Source organism: Aythya marila, assembly GCF_965140915.1.
Source record: "Aythya marila genome assembly, chromosome: 6".
In the NCBI taxonomy this organism is placed as follows: domain Eukaryota; kingdom Metazoa; phylum Chordata; class Aves; order Anseriformes; family Anatidae; genus Aythya; species Aythya marila.
This window is the reverse complement of record NC_139047.1, coordinates 29,441,347-29,462,290: the sequence shown is the minus strand read 5'-3', so window position 1 is coordinate 29,462,290 and position 20,944 is coordinate 29,441,347. Positions and strand designations below refer to the sequence as shown.

Here is a 20,944-nt window from a genome sequence, read left to right as displayed (position 1 = left end):
CAATACACCCCGTGTTTTAATAGTCTCTGTTTAACCAGGCTGGGAAATGGATTTGCAGAGCCAGCGAACTACCTGGGGTTTGCAGGAGGGAAACAGTTCGTTTCATATTAATTGCACTCCTCAGTAAGCCCTGCTTGTTGGCACATCTGTGCTGCTACTGTGATGTACAAATTTTGGAACTAATCCTGACAAGTTCTAAAAGCTTTCAACTCCTATTATCCTTAATGAGACACTAATGCCCTCAGCGCTTTTCGTATATTTTTAAGGTCAAATATTTGGCTGTGATAATCAAAGAGTCCCACTGACTGTGCAGAATGGCCGGGGAACTTCACCTAAAGCACGGAGGGCAATAGTCTTACTGATTTGGTAGGATTCGTTTATTCCACTGATGATTTCTACTAAAATCAAGGCATAATTTACACATCGCTACTTCCGAGTCTCTGCTTTACTACATGTTTCTGGTGAAACTTGTATTTGAAAGTTTTGGCTTCTACATCAAGGTAGTATTTGTTGTGCGTGATTTGGCAGCATGGGCAAAGCTAAAGAAGTTGTTCAGGATTTACAGAAAATAGTAACAGAAATCAGAGTTTAAATTGAAGTGGGCAGATAGCCCATGAATGCTGAACCAAACAGAGGAATTTTCTCCTGTACCTTGTAGTGACTGCATTTGCTGTATCAGGGGGAATATCCTCTCTCTTCCTCTGGGATAACTCTCATTAAAGACTGAGGACTTTCACCATAAGATTTTGTCCACTTTTTATAGTCAAGGCTTGATATGGAAGCCTATTTAAAATCATAATTCTAGCAAGGTTGTGATATTCATACAGCGCTACTTAATTCTAAACCTAGAGTAGTTCATTGCATTTAACTGGAAAAAAAATATATATATATAAAAAATACAAATCTATCAAATCTATCTGTTTCTGATCCCTTGTACTCTTTGTGAACAGCAACTTCAGTTGTCAAGAGCCAGGTGACGACAACAGGCACGAATATCACTGGGCTTGGCTGCAGGGTAATGCAGCTGGCGTTCCCAAAAGAAGCCTTACATTTGGCCTCCAGATGTGCTTACATGCCTGTGGATAGCCTTGACTTCTCATGCACCTGTGAACTAGACCATCTGTCACTGCGGTGATATCAAGCAGATAAATCCACCCTAACTCTTCCCCCAAATTGCACCCGAATGCTCTGCCACAAGGGCACAGGGGACTCAGCACGTGGGCCGAGCACAGGCTGCCTTGCAAGGAGATCAGGATGCTCTGGGTGAAGCCTCAGAAGCCAGCTGGAATTCAGAGGGCTCCCAGAGGCATGCAAATTGTGATAATCAATCAGGTACAACGCGGACATCACAAGTGGGACTGCTCTTGTAAAGCATTTCCCATGGGGAATCAGTAATTGGTCCAGTTAGCAAGTGATCCAATGGTAATTCAGCGCTCTGAGAAACAGCACCTGGTCTCTCTTACACTTTGTATTTTTGGTTTGCACTTCCACGAGGCCAGTATTCACCCCTTTTTCTCCAAAATGGACAAAAATCAGCTTCTATAACATGAATCTAAATAACACCCATGATGGTAGGAATATCTGTTATATCACAGCAATCATTCTTTAGGTGTATTTTGTTCCAGTTTTACCTGCAAGCTCTTGCTTCCCATCTGTAGCACCAATCCTAAAGCTACACCCACTACTTAATTGAGCTAATAGGGAAGAACAATGGCATGCTATCACACAATTGCCATTGCTTCCTGATTAGCTATCGTGTCTCAGAAGACATACCGCAATCCTTACAAACACAGAGGCAATGTATTACACTGTTCTTGCGATCATGACAGAAATCAGCGGAAGAAAAAACTTAATGTAATCTTTGTGTCATTTTTCCGTGCGTTTGTCATGCCTGGAGAGCATGATTCCCACCAAGGCAGTCTTTGTTGATCAGTAAGCACAGCACTACAGATGAGTGAGCTGGTGACAGCTACAGTTGGAGCCAATTATCCCGGCAGAAGGTCAAGTATTTAACTTCAGTGCCTGGAGTGCCTGTCTGCAGGTATTTGGCAGAACAACCCCAAATCCTAGTTCAGAAGGAGAAAGGATTATTCGTTATTCCAACAGCTTATACACTGAGCTGCCTTGGGCACTTCAGAGGCTGGATTTACTGTCCCTCTGTAGCCCTGGCAGGTGCAGCACACCCACCTACGTGAGCAATGGTGAGGCTGCCTCCCACCTGCAGACTCCTTACCCATGTACACCACGGGAGCTCAAATCTCGGGGCACATCACGATTAGCAGGCTGCCAGGGATCTCTACTGAAAAGTTAACAACCTAAGGCTGAACCCACCCAAACTTCTGAATCAGAGGGAATTACCTTACGAGATAACACAGTGCCTGTATCAACATATGCTGGTGGCTCAGGGCACCCAACTCGGGAGGTCTTAAAAACACCCTGATCATCAGAGTGAAGTACTTAACAAAACCAGAACAAGTTTTCACGTGGAATGGTCATTTCTGTGCAGTATGCTTCTTGTCACAGAGAAAAATGACCTTCCTAGGTAAATCTGTCTTCCTCTGAGACCAACCCAGAGACTAAAATGAATTCAAGCTGCAAGTAATGCATCTCCCGGGAAGCTCAGCACCGGAGAACAGCCATCCAGATGGAGCACTCTTGAAATGTAAAAACACTGAGAATCAGTTTGCCCAACCATCAAAAATACCATTTTTGTGTTATCAAGAGAACAGGCTGTAGAAATTTATCAGCCTTCCCTGACCGTTTGGTTGTCGATATCTCTCAGAGCCCCCAGTGATCAGCATTCAGACCCTGACGATCCCATTTGGCTTGGCTGAAGTGGGACCTACATTGCAAACTCACTCCTGATTTCTGGTGGCTTCACTGATACTGCACTCACATCGGGAGCTGAGTTTTGGGGCCATACCTTTGTGCTGAAGGAAGCTTGCCCACTGTAGGACTCTTCCCTGTGGGACTACAGAGCTCATCTATGCTGAGCATACCGGGGGAGGCACTGAAGTCAGAGGCACTCAGCGATCACGCCCGTATCCTGAAGAGGTAGGTGGGGATCAGTCAGTGAGAATGCAGGTCCCAGATGTTTGCCTGCTGCCTGCTCACTTTAGCACTGAGCTGAGAGAAGTAGGTTTTGTGTGGATGCAGGAAAAAAAAAGTCCCAGGGGATGCCCTAAGTGGCATCTTGCGTCAATACGGTGTACCCTCACCGTTCATAAAGCAAGCCAGCGGCACCAGCTTGATTACATATCTTAAAGTGCAGCAATTTCAGTACTCAACACAAGCACGTTCAGTACTTCGGGAGATGGCTCTAAAACTATGCCCTGGAGAAATGGTGTGATTAACATAGAAAAGCACTCTCCATAGTCTATGCAAGAAATTTCTTGGATTATAATACCTTCTCCATTTCTAGTAGTAACAAAGCATGATTGATGCCTATTGCTTTAGCTGATGAAAACGGGTAATACATGTATTACATCCCTCAGATAAGCAGCCAAGATATTTTCAGACCGTTTGAAGCTGTGCAGTTACATTTCAGCAGAGCTATGCCAACACATACCAGCTGGGAACTAACACGTAGGAAATCTTTTTGCTAACTGGAAATGGACTGTATTTATTTTTCCGTCTCACAAATTAGTATAAATCTAGCAGTTATGACAGGTGACACAAACGACAGCTCCGGAAACCAGTGTCCTTTTGTTTAAATTCAACGTAGATGCTAATTCAGCCTCCCCACCCCCTGCTTACTGTACCTTACCGCTGCCAGAAAGCACGATACCTGGCGGGCACCAGCACATTCTCCCCCTGCAATCTATTTGTCTGTCTGAGCGTTAACGAGAGGACAGCTTTTGTGATGTGGACGTCAAACTCTCAGGTAATGAAACGAGGCCAAAGTTTCGCAGTGATCACCTTTGAGCCCTTTTTTCTACTTGGCCAGTTGTACTTGTTCACCAGTCATACTTTAAAGCCGAAAGGGAATAACCAGAACTGGTATTATCCTTCAGCAAGGAAAGGAAAATGAAAATAATGTCACTAGCACAGGTCAGGAGGCAGCTAGGAGAAAGTACAAATTTTCATCAATGCAAATGTTAGTGAGAATGAACAGGTGACCTAAAGGTGAAAGATTTTATAGCTCATTACCAGCCTCTGGATGATTCCGTTTCCTGAGAACCTAATTGAATTGAATTGAGTCTTTCACTGTACAGCTGGGTTCTTTTGCCAACTCTGGTGCTAACACGGATGTCTGAATGCTTGCTTTTGTTGTGGTCTTTGTAGGAAAAGGAGCAGAAGTAAGTACAGTACAGTTTGTCCAGGCCTTCTCAGAGCTAGAATAACAAAAGGCTCCAGGATGATGAACTTGATGTACATTCATTCGATAGATCAGAAATTGTTCAGTCCTACAAGCTCACTACATTTATTCTTCCTAGGCCTAAAACACTAGGTCTGTACTAAGTTTTTGAGTGTTTCCTGTTCTTTTTTAAATGGCAGGGTGTTAAAATCACCAGAGCAGTTAACAGCAGAGAACTTCACCTTTGCGAGAGATGAGAAAATTCTGCCTAGTGACTAAAAGTGAGCCATGAAACCAGTTTCATTACCACACCCCTATCTCTCCCTGTCATGGTGTTCAGCCTGGTCCTGACTTTAAGTGGTGAAGTGGAAAAAATAATCCCCAAATTCTCTTCTGAGCTGATGTTTCTAACTTCAACACTTGGGAACTAGCAAGCTACAGCGACATCTGCACTTATGCAACCTGAAACTTAGCTAAATGTTTTTTATTTTGCCCGCAGTGCATTTCAGAGCAATGCCATGAGCATGGCCTGCCTAATGCTCAATACACTCAGGTATTTGCTGAGGCTGGTCAGCAGTTTGTTGGCGCTAATGTATGCATTGTGCACGCACACCCACTGGATTAAGCTGCTATTTAGATAAGCAAGCTGCATTTTTGCAGAGAGGGAAGGAGAATGTGCCATGTGCCAGCATTAATGAGTTAATTAAATTAGAAAAATTCCAATGCAAGACCCTAAAATGCTTAGGTAAGTGGAATACTATGGGAATTGCAAAGCAGCAAACACTGCTGTACCATTCTGCCTGCAGACCCAGGTATTCTGATTGGCTTCGGAAAGCTGAGTTAAACCAAAGTATGTCAAGACAGTCAGAAAATATCCAGATTGAAAAAAAACTCCTTCCTAGTCTTCTTCCAATCACACTGATGCATGGCAGTCTACAAAGAAACTGAGAACTGACTTATTTTAGAGCCAAATTATGTGGATCACTCTTGCTCAGATCCCAGCTCTTGAAAGGGAATCAGCAGAGCACATAGGATTGTCTAAAGCAAATTTTTAATGGTGATCACTTGCCAGCACTGAACAGACTCAGAGCACGGTGTCCTAGAAATACAGCATTTAAAACAAAGCATCTCAGCTGCTAAATTCCACATTTGAATCTGTCCGAACCATCGTTTTCAATATACATTTATGCTACCTCCATGCAAGATAATCTTCCATTTATTTGGCAAACTAAACAGCCAGTAAAGCTTTCTATAGCATTGCCTCTAGGATTTAAACAAGTTAAGATTAGGGGCTTAAATCTAGCAGACCTATCAGTGTGCTCAAAATAATACCAGGAATTTCAATAAATCAGAAAATAAAGAATATGGCATTAAAGATGTTATTACTCTGACAGCTGTCAAGATGAATTGCATGAGAAGCATTTAAAAGATTTATATCTCCGAATCTCACCAGGTTAATTAAATGGATGCATGCATTCATTTAAGAGGATAAGGTGGGTTGCAGTGACATAAAATGAGAGGGCATGAGATTACGTTCTTTCAGCATTAACAAGAATGGGTTGAACCGATATCATTTCCGTATTCTGTAATAAGCGTGATTCATCCACTGCCATTTTCAGCTCTCATTTTCTTTCTGGCAACAAAAAAAGACCATGAACATTTATAGACTAACATAATCAAAGCCTTAACCTTTTCAGCGTTTTGTGTTTGCATTGGCTGTCCATTTTTATCGCAGAGCTCCACAGGCCATGCTGTAGGGAAGAGAAGAATCGCCAGTAAATTACACCAAAGAATGCTGGAAAGGTCAAAGGATTACCCTCCCCTGTTTGCTTTTATGGAACATATGAAGCATTCATATCACGCAATAAAATTACTGAGACAAAAATGATGAAAGATAAGCAGACAGAAAGCATGAATCTGTTGTCAGGACAGCAACCGGTAAGGATGGAAAAAAGGATTTATTACAGCGTTATCATCAATAAGAAATAGGCTCTGACAATGATGGTTATGTACCCCTGGCTCCTGCACTGAAATCAAATCCTTCTCCGTGCCCTAAGACCTATAGCCAAGAACGGGATACCCAAGTAAGATCCAAGAAGCTACTCAGGCTGAAGGAAACACCAGGCCCAGAGCTTCCATTTCTTGGGAGCGTTTCTAACCACTCATTACCATACATTATTTATTACCATATACTACTCTAAATTACATAATATAGCTTATTATATGGTAAAAATGGATTCCCTCAGCCACTGAAGCTCCACCAGCAATGTCTTGCAATATGGGCTGTTCATCTGCAGAAGGCACGCTCTGCAGACAGCTACAGCCACGGGCACCTCTGCAGGCTTCAGCGCAGATTTGTCTCCTTTGTGAGGCACTGCCAACCTTGGGGAACTGTTGTAGGGCACCCACCTAAAGGAATAAATATGTGGAGATTATGAGGTTCAAAAACAAATGTCCCTTTTATATGCCAATAAAGATGCCTCTGGCACTTTGTGGTTTCAGGCTGGTAAGTATGAAATGCTGGAAACAACTTCTCTAACTTCCTAAATCATTCTTAGGGCTTGCTGTTTCTCATGGCAAAATATTTTATCAAAATTTACATGCTGTAAACTAACGGGAGGGTCTTAGCACACAACATTTGAATGCGGGTACATCAGGGGGTAAGGTGGGGAAATCACATTGAAACTCAGCATTTAAATAACATTTGCTTAAGAAGTTCAAGAGCAAGTTTCAAACTGATAGAGCAAATATCCCAAGCCTGGCATATCGTATATAATGGCCAGGTATGGGAAATTCATGAAGAAGTCACAGTCATTTTTGACTCTTTGTATGCCAGGAAAGAAATCAGAAAGAATCTTTTCACTACATTTTTACTATAGAAGAAAAATCTGTCAGGCGTAGGCTTCTGCATAGGACACCTTCAACAAAGGGAGTAGCATCTGGTTGAGGAGGCCAGTGAAGATCACATACCAAATTCACACATGTTCATATAATATGTTGCAAGGTTCAAAAAACTGCAAGCAATTAAATCCAAAACCTGAATTTTTCCAACAGACAACAAAGCAGAAGGAAGAATTTAAAACATACAGTCAAGATTCCTAGAGTTTGTTCACTTTTTTTTGTTTCCTCTGCATTTTTCTTTCATTAATATAAATCAAGACACTACTCAAGAAAGTCCAAGAGTTACAAACCCACCCATAAGACTTCAGCTGGAAGCAAACTGCTGGATTAAAAGCTCAATTCTTGAAACTAGACCTAGGAGCTTGTGGAACGTGCTTAAATACGGCTTCTTCCCTGGAACAGATGCATTTCAGCCGGCATCTCTTCTGCCTGCCCATCTGCCCTAATTGTATTCCAGAGGGACCACTAAAAATTGCAGTCCTTTGTGCACATCCCACCCCTTCCACCTGCAGTGCGGAGAGGGACGATGGCTGCAGTGGCCACGGGATGGCCGAGCGACCTGAGCGGCAGCCCGACAGACACCAGCGAGCCAATGTGGCCAGGAGCCCTTTGTCACAATTACCTCTCATTCGCTCATTTTCCACACCCTGAATAAAAGATTTTGCTACAAAACATTTTCTAATAGTCCATTCTTGGCAAACGAACGCAGTTTTACAAAATTAAGTGTCGCAAATAAATGCTACCTGATTTGGTCCTTCCCAGCCATGGAGGTGAAAGGCATCAAAGACCATTTCCTTACTGAGGCGCTCCAACCCATTAAAATGAGGAATTATTAAAATTATCTTAGTGATAATGCCCAGACCACTGGCTTCACTCCACAGAGCACTGGGTAACGCTTTAAAACATTCACTTGGCTCAATGTAAAACTCTCAATATTAAACAAGCACTGTAAAAATATTTCTGGGGCTACTAGTAACATCTTCAGCATCCGGCTGTGCATGGCCTCCTTAGATAACCAAAGGTATTTGCAGCAGAAGGAATATTTCAACATTTAGAGCACAGAATTACTTTCTGATGAACGTGGGGCCCTGTGGGTTGCAATGTGCTGTCTCACATCCCACCTTGCTGTTCAGACACTCCCAGAGGGCCAGGGCCTAACCTTACATTAAAGGTAATATCTTTATAATGAAGATACTCACTCAGGAACAGCCCAGAAAAGAAGCGGAATCAAACTCATAATCCCTTTTTGTCCTATGAAAAATAAGGGAGGATAAGGTACAATGAAACACATGGGATCCCTGCATCATCCAGGCACAGAGTCACTAAGAAGAGGCTCAGCTTGGCTATCTGCAGGACCTGAAAATAGCTCCTTCATAGCACCATGAGAAGAGGCAGCCCTGGGGAGGAACAAGAGAGGGAAGATGGTGACAATCTCTTCCAGTGCCAGGAACACCAAACCCAAGCCTATGGCTTGAAAGAAAGGACTGCAGCACGGGACTGAAGCAGGAACACGCAGCCTTATTACACTGTGCAGCTCCAGCTGCTTCCCGCACAGGCCACCATCCACATTTTTATCAGAACAATTCTCTATACATTCCTTATTTTGCTGTGCAAAGACCTCCACTGAGCCCTGTAAATGCATAGTTGGGCCAGCCATACCTCCAGCAGCAGCCCCTTGCAGTCACCTCTGCCCACAGGTACAGACACGAACCAAAAGCCAGGCAGTACCCGAGCTGAATTCGGAGGTGCCTGCACTAACAGTAAACCCACTAGCTCTAGTCCTTTGCTCATCTAAGTGTGGGCACTAAAATCCTTCAGCTGGCTCCCCAGCTGTTCAGCCTGTGGATGTTGGACCAAACCTACTCTAATTTCAGCCGACATAACTTCATCCAAGGATCAGACCAAATAAATTCATCTCCATTGTTCCCAAACACACTTTGGAGACGTCTCTTTTCTCCTTCATGCTCACAACAGAAAGATAACAGGGTATAACTCAGCTCTACCTCCTCCAGTTTTGTAGTGGGATGTATTCTCTATAAATCAATGGACACACATTAAGAAAAAGAGCAGAGAGATTTGCCCAGCCAATTCAAATTCACTTTATTCTTGTTACACAACAGAGCATGTAGGACTGTGGGACATCAAGGCTGTAAAATTAAAAGGAACAGATACACATTGATTAAGCTCCATCTTCAGCTTATAGCCAAGAAAACTATTGTGAAAACGTTAAAAATGAAAGATGTGATGTCCTCATCCATATATCCTCCGACAGTGACAGAGCACTGAACAGCACCAGCATACTGAACAGCCCTGCAACTTTTTTCTCTGCAACTGTGGAGAGATCTCATCTCAAACACTGGCTTCAGTTCTGGGCCAAAAGGATATAGACAAACTTGATGGAATTCAGACAATAGCTGTAAAGACGATTAAAATATTGATTTGGTGGAAAAACGATTAACAAGTCTCATAGTAGCTTCAAACAACGGCAAGAGATGGCTAAGAGAGGAAGGAATGACCACATCTACATGGGTTTGAGGGACATGTACTAACAGTAGAGACAGGGAGGAATTGATTAGGTTATTGACAATAGGCTGAAAAGAAATAAAGACAGGGAAATGATGCTGAGTATCTGAAGAAATTACCTAAAGTGAAATCCAATACAGTGATTCCCAGAGAATCAGAGCAACACTCGTCATATAAAAAAATAAGGTGGGATAAAGTACGAGGAAATGCACTGACAGTGAGGATGCTGCCAGGAATGAGTTGTGTGAAGATCCTGATGGGCAAAAAAAGAGTTCTCCCTTTCTTCTCAGAGCCTATACATTGCCATGGTCGCTCCACATTAGAGACTATTAGAGTGGAAGGCTTTTCCTTTGGGGAGAAAATAAAAAAGAGCCACTCCATCCTTCCCCCACGCAGTCAGCTGCCTGCAGTGCTTACTTCAGTTTCTCACTGTGAAGACTGGCTGTCACACACTGGCTTCAATTTTTTCCATCTGTCAGAAACTTAATAAAAATGTAAATTAAAAACATTCACAAATTTCCTACTTAAAAGGTTCATAACTCTCCTATGTTTTATGTCATCCTACCGATCTTTAACTCATCTGCACTCAGTTCTACCGAGCGAAATGGAAAAGAACGTATAGTCTGCCATCACAGATAATAATCCAACACATTCGGGTTACGGATACAGTAATATCCAGAAAATATTAGAAAGAGAGGAAGCATACTATTAAAACCCTATAGTATTTCTCTCTATCAAGTGCCTGCCTGTTTAGAATGCAAAGTAAAAGTCAAAAAGTGTCACAAAAGAAAAAAGCACTCCGCTGATGTTTCAGAAGTTCATAATTCATTAAAATCTGAATTATATTTTTGCTTGTGGTACCAAAAGTTTGTTAGGTTTATTTTTTACTTGTAGAATTCACGTTAATTACTCAAACAGGATTGTTCTTCCTCAGGTTGTTTCCTTATAAGCAATGCCATGTAGGTTCAGATAATTATTATTTTTTTTTAAGATTATAGTTTATGGACCTGCAGTATTGGAATAACTGAAGTTACTCAAAGTTATTGCTTTGCCTCTATTCTGGCTGGGGAAAATAACAACTGAAAAAAACAACAGTACTTTTAGTGGGGAAGAGGAAAGAGTTAATACACTCATACATTTTAAAGGAAGCACTTGGAATTTTAAAGTGTATTTTGAGCCCAAATATAACCTTTTAAAGTACTGTGCTCAGCATGAGGTTTTTTAATTGTTTTCTTGGGGGGGGGAACAGCCTAGGACACAGGCACTGAGGAAAGAAAGCACACCTGGCTCATTTCAAGAAAGCGCTAAGCACTGACCCATGTTTGGAGTCGGATCCCAGCTCGAGTGGGTGGTTTAGGTTGGTACCACGGGACTTCTCGCCCCAAGGCTGTGCTCTAAAGCCGCATGAAAGTGTCACATCCTCCCTCCCTTCCCAGGTGAGGACCCTCCGAGTTAGAGCTTCAGCTCTGCCCCTCCTCATCCCTGGGTGAGCCACGCCATCTCAGATGAGTGCAGTGGGAGCTAAGGGGACCCAGCCTCCTAGGCTACCAGGGCGGGCATCTACGGAGCCAAGCTCAGCATCGCCCTGTAACGCACAGGACCCAAATCTGGAGCTCAGGTAGAGAGGAATAAGTAAAACGAGGAAAGAAAAACTTGCTTCCACAACTGACAATAGCCAGTGGGGGAAAACCAGACTGCGTGTGCTTTACTAGCGAGACAGAGACCATCAGTAACATGACCTCCCTGCCACGAGCAAGGAATAGTGGCTAGGAGTGGTGGTACCTGCCTCCACATCCTCATGCTGCCCATGGTCATCTCATGAGCCGTCCTCCTCTCAGAGTTGTGTCAAAAATCATAATCTCTTTGCTAAATTCTCATCAATGTCTGTTTAAAGCTTTTTCTTGGGACGGAAGATTTTTGTGGTAATCGAGAAGAAAAGCAATTCACTTGATTAAAGATTGGTAAATACAAGTGACAGAAATGGTTTCCTATGAACATCGTGATGTGTCCCCAATCGATAACGCCATGACAGAACTGGAGCTTAAGGGAAGGAAGTTATTAGTTTTAGTAAAGGCTCATATAATTAAATACAAGTCTACAGATTCCCAAGCAGAAAGGCAAGGAGAATGGCCAGGCAAGACTTTTCAGATTGTTCTACTTTTTTTCCTCTTCTTTTCAGTTGATTTGGTGCTTTCATTTAATTGTGCAATGTTAAGATAAAGGTGAAGATCTTAGTCTCACATGTTAGGGCAAACAGCCAGTGACATAACAGAGAACTGTTTATTAAAATGTTAGGCCAGGTTTCACCTAAATTGTCCTTCAGTAGCAGCCAACAGTGGATGTTAAAAATCCTTAATAATTTAGCTGAACTTTTAGTAAGTCATTAATTTCTAAATGTTTCTCATGTGTGACTGCAAAGAGCACCTACAACTTAGCACCAGGTTTATCCAATCCCCATACTGGGCTGATTTCTGGTAATTGGGACTTTAGCCTTTCACCCCTGGATCAGTGTTTCAAACTCACACCAGGCTGGTATTGAATAAAAGTCATTTCCATCTGCAGGCTGCTCAGTGACCTCTGTGAAATATTGCAAGTTGGTAGTGGACAGGTGTCTATATAATTAAAATACACTTTGCAAGCACAGTTGGCACCCTGGAATTTTCTTATTATGACTCTATAATTTGCTCCCCCCAGCTCATAAATGGGAAGCATTCAGGAGCACTGATATGTCTTTTGAAAACAAGGAGGATACAGTGTTCTTCATAAATCCCGCAAACAAAGTACCTCTGTCTCTAGAGCAGTTTTAAATCCCTAGACAAATGCTTTTGTGCACTGCAAAGATTATTAATCAGTCTAGCAAAACTCAGGAATTGTAAGTAAAAGATCAGCTTTAAAAACTGATAAAAACCCAGAGCCCTATAGGTGCATGACAAGATCTCCCAGCTGGTGTTATGCCCAACACTCACTGCAAAGATGCTGTTTCCACACTGGCAACACAGCGGAATAACACAGCGTATCCCATGTATCTGTGAACCTGCATTAATTGAGGTAGCACGCCCAGATATCCACACTGACTCAGATTACTTTTTGTAGCAAAAAATACAATGAGGGTCTTAGCAGGAGAAGATATGCCCAAACTCAACATGAGGCAGTTTCGCTGACTAGGAATCAAGGCAACAGTTTTATATTTTAGCAGGATTTGGAGGGCAGGCAGGGGAACAGCACAGCATTTTTTGACTTTTGACTAAGCAAGCCACAATCCAAGCCTCAAGCCTTTACCCTGTTCCTCTTCTCTAACCTCTTTAAGCAGAGGTTTTGTCGGAAAACACGACACACTGATCTCCTCGTGCAGTAACGGAGAGCTAAGCAAGGCAGAGCGCTTCGGGCTGAGGCCGTGGGACAGATGCAGCTGCACGGAACTGGGGGATGCTCAGAGGCTGTCGTGGGGATCTTTGTGGATTCACCAGCAACTCACATCTGTGCCAATCAGAGAAATAAGGAGAACGTTATATGGAATCCAACCACCAAGGAAGGATAGTTAAGCACAAGACGCGTGCATGATGTTTCACCCCTCTGGACAGAAACATCATTTGTTCGGACCTCGTTTGAGATGTTAAAAGATGTGTAAGAACACTGTTACACATGGATGGCATGAGCTCCCATCTCAGGGTGGGAACAAAACAGAAGAGATTATTTAGCTCAAGAACTGAGTAGCATCCATTTTGTAGGAAAGAGAAACGAAAGCATACACCCACCCCCACACCCCCACTGTCCCCAAAAAGCAAAGCCAAGGCGTTACAGTGGTCCTGCTGGGGACATCTATAGGGTTGTGTTTGAAAAGTTCTCTAGAAACTTTCTCCTGCTAGGAAGTTTCTCCTCAGATTGTTTTTCTTAGCCACTCATTTCCTTTGCACTTGGCAACTGGAATAGAGAGGCAAACACACTGCCAAACAGATCTCAGCATTCACCCCTCATTCCCCAATTTATATTCATTAAAGCCAGTCTGCTTTTTACATGTATTTCTGAAAGAATGGTTAAGAGCAGGAGGAAAACAGAAATGCGTAACCAAAGCAAGCATCACACACCCATTTTAACACATTTCCGTCATGTATTTTTGTTCCAGAAGAACATACATAGCCTGCTCGGTCTGAAACACAAAACCCCAAAGTTACAAACTGTGAAGATGGCCACTGTTAACAAATTGCAGATGCATGAGACCTATCCAGAAAGACCTCACAAATCAGCAGTGAGGGAGAAGAGAGAGCAAATCATGCAGAAACTATTTAATCAATGAGTAAAGACAATTATAACATCTGTTAATCTTTTGTGTAGGTTATAATTAGATGCTGCGGAGGAGTAGCCTTTAAGGGGGGAAGCAGGGAATCCTTTAACATCTGCTAGAAGGGCAAACACTGTGCAATAAATGACTTTAAATGCAATCAGCAAAATGAGAGCTGTGCAGAGTTCACAAAAGGCCTGTATAAAAGATTGAGGATAACAAAATATTTTGCCAAAGGTCAACTCCTGCAGCACAAGAGCCTGAATAATGACAGCTAGTTTAGAGGCCACATCAAAAACAAACGTGATTGTACCTCTGAAAAACAATTCTTTTCTCATTTGTGTCATTATAGCAAAAGCACATGCTGCTGCTGTATATCACGTCAGCTTAATGACTTATTAGAGCTGTATCTATCAACCTTGAACAGTTGCGAATAAACAGGTAGCTACGATGCATTTCAAGGATCAGAATTCAGTCTAATTAGACTGACACGGGACTGTGGTGTGCTGCAAAAGTGATGTGATTCTTATTTTAAATAATTAATCATTCTGTAGCTTCTAAAAAATCTAATTATTTACTCATTTTGCCCTTGAAAACAACCATATGCTTTAAGCTGCTACTCACTGAAAATGTGAGCCCAAGAGGGAGTTACTTTATCCAGTTTAACATGGCCCTCTACTGGCAAAATAACCCCCAAAATCTTATCACTATGAACCATTTTGTCAGATCCAGGGAGCTAAGCAGCTGAAAAGATCCTACATTTTACAGCAGAGTTACCCCATATTTTAGAAAACAGCAACGTGGGGCAGAGCTTTAGGAATGTATAGAAATTAAGCCACTGCTAACCTCCTCTTGAGTTCCCCACTACTCCTTTTACCCAGCAGATGCAGCTCTGGCCATCCACCAGAGCACTGGAGAGAAAAGCCAAGCGCTCATGTCTGGTGGGGTAAGTCATTTCAGAAGCCAAAGCCATCCTCTTACTCGCGTGTCAAGTTGTGCTGTATTCCTCAAGGAGCGCTGCTGATTCCAAAGTGGATCAGATCACACGTGTGAGTTCAGTTTGCACGATTAGCTAATACTGAGTGCTGGGGAAGTAAGCATGATACAACCCAGCTGCAACAAGAAGAATAGCTCTCAAAATACAAATGGTAACCACCACCAAAAAGCAAATTCAGTGCACAAGGAGTCCTGCTTCTTTTTTTTTCCCCACCATTACTGACAACCCACAGTGGTGATTCAAAACAGCTTCAATCAAAGCGAAGCAGACAATGCAATTCGCCTCTGTTGTTGCATGCAGTAATTAACTCTTCCTGTTTGCATTATGCCTGAGCAACAACGAAACAAAAGGATGTGGTAAACTGTTGAATTTAACAATTTAGATAACAATGAATTATAATAATCAATTAGCACTGTCAAAGACCAGAATTTATGGCATATTTGGTTCTGCACAGACCTATTGTGTGCACGCTATCCAAGGCTAGTTTGGCTCAGGAAAACAAATAGTGGCGTCTTGTGGGCAGCTTATCAACCCCGCGGTTTCCCGGTAGCATTTGTTCTTGCTCTGTGTCAATACCAGTAGTCCATTTTTCAGCAACATAATTTTTATCCACCGTTTTATAATCCAAGCTACTGCTCAGGGCCTACATCATTCACAGCCCAGCGTTACCGCCAGCTTCCAGAACCCGCTGCTGCAGCACTGACCCCATCCCTGGGACTCACCCCATCCAACTCCGCATGCCAGGCTAGGGAATCATACACAATTTCTAAGTATTTTTCAGCTATCTAACTTTCCATCCCCAAAACACTGTGACTAATGTATGCAACCATCAGGGAACACTTAATGCACTTCAGGTTTCTGCACGGTATATGAGAGGGATCATCAGGCAGCACGGAACAGTACTGGGAGTGCTAACAGTTCGTGTTTTACTTACATTGTACATTTATCCTATTTTAGTAATAAAGCTCTACTTTAGATGCTAAAACTTCCAAAGGTGTGTATTAGCAGCTTTGGTAGGGATTTTTGGGAAGCATAACTCCATCCTGCCAGGAGCTGAACATGGCAGAGCACCTCCTGCTAAGCCCCGCAGCCAGCTGTGCTCCCCTTGGCACCTTTGTTCGGTGGCTTTTATCCCAGCCTCAGTCCCACTTGTCGGCTGATGACAGGCTGGAGCCTGCACTCATTCCACTTCTTTTCAGACGGCCAGAAAGCCCGAAGAATTGCCATTCTGCTGGCAATTGTCCCCTTTAATGCCATCCCACAATGTTATCAGATAATATGCGGTGTCCTTGGGCTTATTTCTCAGACCTGTAGCCTCTACCCAGGGAAAATCCAACCAGGGGATCGCTCGACTGAAAAGCGAGCTTGCTCTGTAGCCTAATTTGCGACATTGAAATATAGGAAAGAAAATGTAAATGTGAGAAGGGAAATGTAAGAAAGAAAAATGAAAATCAAATGGCCTCAAGCTCATCAGGTTTCGAGAGTCTGCTCCTGCTCTTAAAGCAATTATCTGAAAATTTGCTCTTGACTCAAGTGGAAGGGGAATTGTACCCTACCACAGGGCATTTAATGGGGCAAGATTTCTACTTGTTTAAATCTAAGCCTCAAAACACTAGTATGCAACTCACGCTATGCGCAAGAATGAGAGCAGAAAAGTCCATGAAATTTTCTCAAAACAGGAGTGAGATCCACATTTGTAAGAGCAGGACTTGCACATAAAATGAAATTAAGTGGGAAAGCTAATTGGGCCCTGATTATTATTATTTTTTTTTTAATCTCAGTTTTTGTTCTGAAGGTCTTGTAGGCATTTGCCACCACGATGCCTGAGCTTTGCAAACATGAATACACTTATCAGCTCACAGCAGTAGATCATCGTTACTGACCACAGGCTGACAGAGGGAAGGAAAGACTGGCCACAGGAGTCAGCGTGGTAGGGCTCAAAGCACCTTGCCTTCAGCCCGTTCCCTCTCCCCAGCGAAAGGCTCTATCACAATGCCCTGTTCTCCACTTCCAAATTCAGTGGCAGCTTCTACAAAAAGGTCTTTTAAAGGAAAAACTCTTTTAAAGAACATATAAACTTTTTTATTTATACTATTTCTGAAGGAAGAGGATGAATGCACAGAACAAAACTCTATGCCCTCACTTAAGCCCGTATTTAAAGCCCCCTAAACCTTTGCCATTCTCATGGCATGGCATCAATGCAGAGCTAAATTTAGGGCTCTTTTTTTTTTTTTTTTCTCCTTCCAAGAGAATACACTTCAGTTCCAAAGACAGAACAACGGGTCCTAAGTTGCACATCTTGACATGCCAAGCCACATTAAAACATCAAAAGAAAAGACAGACAGGTTTTGATCTGCTATAGAAACAAGGTCACTTGAGAGAGGCATCTGCAGTTGCAGCCACCCAAGCCTGGGAGTGAAGCCCCAGTAATCTGTTGCTGTGTGTGACTGAGAGGCCTTGTAAACAAAGTCAGTGGCAGGAGAGGCAAAAAAAATAAAATAAAATTAAAAAAAATCAGTGCTAAGAATTAAGGAGGAATCCTCCTGTTTGATTGATTTGTGCTGGCTTAGCCTCATAATACTTGCCCTCCAGAGTCATAGATTTCTGATTTCATTCTTTAGAAATGTGCTTTGTCTCCCCAAAGATCATTAAACAGAGGTAAACAGTAATAAAAGAGATCCTCATACACGGTCCTGTGATCAGGTTACTTTCTGGAAGAGTCACAGCAATTGAAATTGCAGTAATTTAGAACGGGCTCCTGTGAAGGGCTGAAATGAGAAGCAGGAGAGCTGTGGTCTGTTACCAGCTTTTGAAGAAGGTAAACTAAGTTTTAATAAATCACCGCTCTGGGTCAGTGTCCCCCTCTGTAAAATGGGAATAACAGCACGACAATCTCACCTGGTTGTCACGAAAATGAGTTAATTGGTGGCTATAAACACAGCTCTGTCCTCAAACAGCAGGCAGTGCAGAAAAAGTTTATTTCACAGCAGTTACCAAAGTAGTAGTGGTTTTGTCCTGATGTGTCAGGATTTGTTGGATTTCTAACATTAATACTCAAAACAAAGTAAAAATCACTGTTTCTCATATAATTGACAATTCATTTAATCCAAAAGGCGTCAGATTTCAAAGCAGGGTACGACTCTCTTTTAAACTTAACTACCTCCAGAACTTGAACAAGGGAAAAGAGTAGAAATAGCCAAGTTTTACTTTAAATCTCTGCCTGCATAAGCAGCAAAACAGTTTTAAAAGAAAATGTGTTAAAAACTACAAGGAAATTATATTAAAAATTCACACTAATTTTGAGTATTCAAATAAATGCCACAAACTGATAAAAGAACAATCTTTAAAAGACAGACTGCTTTTTGTTTGCTTAATGGCAATATGATATTTCAAGAACCTTAGAGTTTCATCAATTATATTAAGAGAGTCACTTCAGTGCAGCCTCATACAAACAAAAGCTAGATTCAAGTTTTCATTTGCCCTTTATCCTGTTACAGATACATGGCTGCAATTCCTAGCTACATACTTGCTGCTCTTTTAATTAAACTACAAACAGCAATGCTGACAAATTCCTAGAGAAAATAAGCTTTACAGAGATGATAAAAACACTAAAACAGCAAAAGTCTTACTTGCAGCAGTTCAGTCAAAACATGCCAGCCCTGGAGAACTCAGAACCGTAAGAAGTCTTTGCAGTCCAGAAATTCTCTCGAGTTTATCCAGTGTTTATTTACCAAGCTTTAAAAGTCTGTGGTTAGAAGAACAGAGTTAGCTTTCTGCACCATCCACAGCACTACAGAAGTCCTCCAGTAACAGCAGACATGAAGTTTGCTGATAGTTGGGTTTTCTGCTGCTATGTAGTTGCTCAGTACTTGTAAATACAAGCTCTGTGGACAAAGTCCCAAATGACATCACAGGCAGCTGCTTATTGTTGAGTCTTTATTAACTGACTGTCAAAAAAAGAAAAGAGAAGAGGAAAGAAAAGCACAAACTATCTTCCCTGCAGCACAATTTGCATCTTAGTAGGAGTTGCAGTGCTACACACATAAATACTTCTGTTTACCCAACTGATGTTTTCTTAGAATGAATAAACAGTGTTTGCAGGGAAAGCACAAAATTAAGAACAACCTCACCAGAGCTTCAAAATGCAAAGAGTGCAGGGAGAAAAAAGAAAAATTAGAAATGTCAGCAGTGCCTTTTTCAGAATTCACCCCTGCATTCTCCTAATTCTTTTGTTTATTTTAACGATATGCAACCAGGGGTGCAAATCTGCATGGATTTAAAAGCACAGAGCACAGAGTTTTATTAAGTTGAAATGAGCATTTCAACTAAGTCCTAATTTTAAAAGTTACACAATTACAGACTTCTATCCTTACAAGATTTAAGGCAGTTCAATGTCAGTTACGACATGTTCTGGAGAAACTCTCCTCACTTTCCCAGGGTGAAAATATAAGAAAGCAAGAAACAGCCTCAAACGGAGTTTTTCACTCGGTGATGAGGGTGTAAATACTGACCTTTCCTCCCCTGAGTCGGAGGTCCATGACTAGGAGGTGTTTTGGAGCTGAAACACCCGCTCAGCACCTGGGGGGCAGGGGGTACTCACCTGAGCACTGGCACAGGCACTCATCTCAATCTATCCCCTGTCACTGAGAGCTCCTGCTGAAAGAGAGGGGCTGGGAGCCTGTGCCTTGGTTTCTCAGAAGTCTGTGCTTTCAAGTCAGAACTTCAAACGCTGGAAGGGCACCACCAAGGGCTGTGACAGACAGAGCTCTCTCTTATCTGCACGCTCTTCCACACAAAGAGCTTCGATATTGGGAAACGCCTCACCACTCGCATCCAAACACCCCAGATTGCACGTTCCACACACAACAAAACAGAAACCTGAGCTCAGAGATGAGCTGAAGCCAAGTTTTTACGATGTTCTCCACTGCTACATGTAAGAGTAGCAACCCACATTTCTGCCAGGATTTACAGTGAGCAAATCAACCTGGGGCCAGGTCCTCAGCTGATGCAACTCATGCTAGTTGCAATGACACAGCTGAACGACAGCAGTTGACATTGGCTGAAGATCTTGCTCTTTCCTGCAACAGCATCATTAAAAAAAATTGTGTGGCCTTGATGGCAAAGTGCCTGATTTCCCTGGTGCTTGCCCAAAGGGGCAGCGATGCCCTGCTGCCACAGTGCCATGGAGCTCACTGGAACCACTCACACCAGCACACGCTGCCTCTAAACCTAAGTTTGTGCCTTGAAGGAGCTGTGCTGTAATTCCCCTACCTTCACTCCTGTGGCTCACCAGCCCGAGCACACCAGAACAGCAGCAGGCAGTGCCACCAGGAGCTGCATTCACCGCCCTGCCTCATGGGGCTGCGCTTCATCTTCTGTCGCAGTCAGCATGGGTTTGGGATGGGTTTGGGATGGGTTTGTGTCTTGCTCCTTAAGCCCTGGTCCAGGAAGCCTTCAAAAGACTTTGAAGATGAAGTGGGCCATGGGAGTAGTGAGTACTAACACATAACATGCAATAACATGCACTTCAAAAAAAGCAGCTTTAGGCCTAGCTATGCAAGGGCTGTGCTGCAGCTACTCCTTTAAAAATAATTAAAAAAAAAAAAGACTGCATGCTCACACATACAGGTCCACAAGACATCAGAGGAACAGGCCCATCCATAAGATCAGTAGAAGGGTCACATTCTGTTTAAATTCAATGCCAGCTTGCACCATCTCGGGCCAAGGATAAGATTTATTTTTTCACCTGCCATTACAAGTACTGATGAACGTTAAATAACTGCAAAACACAGACTACACTCCAGCTCTCTTGACAACAAAACTGGCTTGTAGCATGATGCTCATGCAGCCACACATGTGTAGAAGAAAGCAAGATTCATAAAGCAAGGAAACCCCTGATTTAATAGAAAAAGTCAGATACTTCATGAAATTAAAAAAGACAAGCCTT

At 42.5% G+C, this 20,944-nt stretch overlaps 1 protein-coding gene across 1 annotated transcript in view; it reads right to left on the bottom strand.

Moving 5' to 3' along the window:
- Window positions 1–18,767, bottom strand: part of NCKAP5 (NCK associated protein 5) — a 364,164-nt gene extending 345,397 nt beyond the window's left edge. The window contains exon 1 of the mRNA XM_082763525.1: window positions 18,627–18,767. The gene's annotated coding sequence lies outside the window, so the exon portion shown is untranslated. The remainder of the gene's footprint in view (window positions 1–18,626) is intronic.
- Window positions 18,768–20,944: the final 2,177 nt, after the last annotated feature.